Here is a 4,204-nt window from a genome sequence, read left to right as displayed (position 1 = left end):
AGCTGAATGAATAAAAAAGCAAGACCCACATATATACTATCTGCAAGAGACCCACCTCAGAACAAAAGATACACACAGACTAAAAAGTAAATGGATGGAAAAAGCTATTTCATGCAAATAGAGAGGAAATGGAAAGGAGAAAAAAAAGCTGGTGTCGTATTACATATATCTGACAAAATAGACTTTAAAAGAAAGCTAAGGTAAGAGAAAAAGAAGGACACTACATAATGATAAAGGGAGCAATCCAGTAAGAAGATATAACCCTTGTAAACACTTACGTACCCAACATAGGAGCACCAACATATGTAAAGCAAATCTTGATGGTCATAAAAGAAGAGATTGACAGTAATACAGTCACACTAGGCGGTTTTCACACTCCATTGACATCAATGGATAGATCGTCCAGACAGAAATCAACAAGGAAACAGCAGCTTTAAATGACACACTAGGTCAGATGGATTTCATTGAAATCTTCAAAGTATCTCGCCTCAAAGCAGCAGAATATGCATTCTTTTCACGTGCACATAGAACATTCTCAAAGATAGACCATATGTTAGGATATTAAACAAGTCTCAGTAAATTTAAAAAGACTAAAATTATATCAGGTATCTTCTCTGACCATAATGGTATGAAACTAGAAATCAACCACAAGAAAAAAAATATATATACAAAGACATGGAGGCTAAATAACATGTTACTAAACAATTAATGGATTAACAATGAGATTAAGGAAGAAATCAAAAGTTACCTTGAAACAAATGAAAATGAGAACAGAGTTCAAAATCTATGGTACACAGCAAAAGCAGTCCTAAGAGGGAAATTCTTAGTGTTATTAGGCTTATCTCAAGAAACAAGAAAAATCTCAAATAAATAATCTAATTTTATACTTAAAAGAACTAGAAACAAAGCAACAAATCCCAAAGCGAGTAGAAGAAAGAAAATACTAAAGACCAGAGCATAAATAAGTGAAATAGAGTCTTGAAAAAACAATAAAAAAGATTAATGAAACCAAGAGCTTGTTCTTTGAAAAGATAAACAAGATTGAACAGCCTTCAGCTGAGTTATCAGAGAAAGAGGGGGTGGGGGAGGAAAAGAGAGAGAGAACCCAAATAAATAAAATCAGAGATGAAAAAGGAGAAGTAACAACTGGCACCAAAGTTATATGAGAACTTTAAGAAAGTATTATGAACAACTATGCCAACAAATTGGACAATCTGAAAGAAATGGATACATTTCTAGAAACATACAATCTTCCAAAGCTGATCAGGATAATCATAAAATCTGAAAGGACAGATCACAAGTAGTGAAATTGAAGCAGTAATAAAAAAAAACAACTCCAACAACAACAACAACAAACAAAAAGTCATGTACCAGATGGCTTCACAGGTGAATTTTACCAAACATTCAAAGAAGAGCTAATACCTATCATTCTCAAACTATTTTAAAAATTTTAAGAGGAGGGAAGACTCCCAAACTCATTCCATGAGGCCAACATTATCCTAATTTCAAAACCAGGTAACGACACTATAAAGAAGGAAAATTATAGGCCAATATCCCTGATGAACATGGATCTTAAAATCCTCAACAAAATATTAGCAAACCTGATTCAGCAGTACATTAAAAAGATCAAACACATACTCAAGTGGAATTTATACTTGGGATGCAAGGTTGGTACAATATCCTCAAGTCAATAAACATGATACACCACATAAACAAATACAATATATAAATCCATGATCACATCTATAGATGTGGAAAAAGCATTTAATAAAATCCAGCACCCATTTATGATGAAAACTCTCAGCAAAGTAGGAACAAAGGAAGCATACCTCAACATAATAAAGGCCATTTATGACAAACCTGCAGGCAAGATCATACTCAGTGATTAAAACCACTTCCCTTAACCTTGGGAACAAGACAGGGTGTCCACTTTCACTACTCTTATCAACATAGTACTAGAAGTTCTAGCCACAGCATTCAGACAACAAGAAGGTATAAAAGGTATTCTAGTTGGAAAAAAAGAAGTAAAACTGTCATTTTTTGCAGATGACATGATACTATACTAGTATAAGAGAACCCTATGGATTCCACTAAAAAAACTACTACAACTGATAAATGAATTCAGTAAAGTAGTAGGATGCAAAATAAATATTCGAAATCAGTTTTATTTTTATACACCAATACTCAACTATCAGAAAGGGAAACTAAGTAAACAATACCCATTACAATTGCATCAAAATATTTTTAAAAACTAGGAATAAATTTAATCAAAGATGTAAGAGACCTGTACTTGGAAAATTATAAGACACGGAAGAAAGCAATTGAAGAAGATACAAATAAGTAGAAGTCTATATCATATTCATGGACAGGAAGAATTGACATCATTAAAATGTTCATACTACCCCTTTCGGCGCGGGGAGCGTCAAGATCAGTCCGATGGGCTGCGGCCGCCTGCGGAGCTGCGGGACATAGCGCGTGGTCCACGGCCCCAGCTGAGCCCGTCGCCCGGCGTGTCTGCTCCCTGGGGCTGAGACACCCAGCCTGTCCCCAAGCTGAAGCTGCAGGGTCCTGAGGCACCAGCTAGATGTCTTCTCACAAAGGACCGGTGGTGGCACAGGGCAATGGGGCTCCTGCCAGTAACAGGGAGACTGACAGGGTGGAGCTGGCGAACTGGGACCCCTGCTGGAAGAGAAGGGCAAACGCGGGACTGCTGACCCAGCCAAAGCTGAAGAAGAGCAAGCATGCCCAGTGCCCCAGGAGGAGGAGGAGGAGGAGGAGGAGGGAGGGGGAGGAGGAGGAGGAGGAGGAGGAGGAGGAGGAGGAGGAGGAGGGAGGAGGGGGAGGAGGAGGGGGAGGAGGAGGAGGAGGGGGAGGAGGAGGAGGAGGAGGAGGGGGAGGGGGAGGAGGAGGAGGAGGAGGGGGAGGGGGGAGGGGAAGGGGAGGGGGAGGGGGAGGAGGAGGAGGAGGAGGAGGTGGTGAGGGTCCTGACACTTCCCCTGCAAGCACACCATGCCATGGAGAAGATGGAGGAGTTCGTGTATAAGGTCTGGGAGGGCCGCTGGAGGGTCCTCCCATACAGTGTGCTCCCTGACTGGCTGAAAGACAGCGATTACCTGCTCCACGGCCACAGGCCGCCCATGCCCTCCTTCCGGGCTTGCTTCCGGCGCATCTTCCGCATCCACACAGAGACGGGCAATATCTGGAGTCTGGACCCATCTGCTTGGTTTCGTGCTGTTTCTGTTCCTGGGAATCTTGACCCTGCTGAGACCAAACGTGTACTTCCTGGCGCCCCTGCAGGGAAGGTGGTGTTCGGCATGTTCTTCCTGGGCACGGTGCTCTGCCTCAGCTTCTCCTGGCTCTTTCACACCGTCTACTGTCACTCAGAGAAAGTCTCTCGGACTTTTTCCAAACTGGACTACTCAGGGATTGCCCTGCTGATTATGGGGAGCTTTGTCCCCTGGCTCTATTACTCCTTCTGCTGCTCCCCACAGCCACGGCTCACCTACCTCTCCATCATCTGTGTCCTGGGCATTTCCGCCATCATTGTGGCACGGGGGGACCGGTTTGCCTCTCCTAAGCACCGGCAGACAAGAGCAGGGGTGTTCCTGGGCCTGGGTCTGAGCGGCGTCGCGCCCACCATGCACTTTACCATCGCCGAGGGCTTTGTCAAGGCCGCCACCGTGGGCCAGATGGGCTGGTTCTTCCCCATGGCCGTGATGTACATCACCGGGGCCGGCCTCTATGCTGCTCGGATTCCTGAGCGCTTCTTTCCTGGGAAGTTTGACATATGGTTCCGGTCGCATCCGATTTTTCATGTCTTGGTGGTGGCAGCAGCCTTCGCCCACTTCTGTGGGGTCTCCAACCTTCAGCAATTCCTACGGCTTGGAAGGCGGCTGTACCGATGACTCTCTTCTCTGAGCCTCCCACTCGAGGCTGGAGGGGAACTTCCCAAGTGCTTTCTTTCAAAAATAACGTCCTTGCTGAAGTGAAAGGAAGCGTCTGAGTTGTCTGTTTCTAAAAGAAACCTCTTAGAGAATTCAGTGCCAGAATCCACTGGCCACGGCTCTCCTCAGCAAGGCAGCTCTGTCCCCTTGGCACAGAGCGCTCTGAAGCTCATGCTGAGTGAGATTTTATCCCTCCTCCAACCATTTTGGGAAAAATGATGGGCTGGCACTCTACAGAAATTCTATTTCTGGAAGAAAAT

General features: G+C 44.3%; 1 pseudogene across 1 annotated transcript; it reads left to right on the top strand.

Moving 5' to 3' along the window:
• The first annotated feature begins 2,584 nt into the window (after nucleotides 1-2,584).
• On the top strand, nucleotides 2,585-3,918 carry LOC308516369 (adiponectin receptor protein 1-like; annotated as a pseudogene). The gene is made up of 2 exons: nucleotides 2,585-2,757; nucleotides 2,961-3,918. The product of its transcript is annotated as an adiponectin receptor protein 1-like (transcript).
• Nucleotides 3,919-4,204: the final 286 nt, after the last annotated feature.

This window comes from Myotis nattereri (assembly GCF_964212035.1).
Source record: "Myotis nattereri genome assembly, chromosome: 3".
NCBI lineage: Eukaryota > Metazoa > Chordata > Mammalia > Chiroptera > Vespertilionidae > Myotis > Myotis nattereri.
The sequence above is the reverse complement of the archived record's forward strand: the minus strand, read 5'-3'. Positions and strand labels throughout refer to the sequence as shown.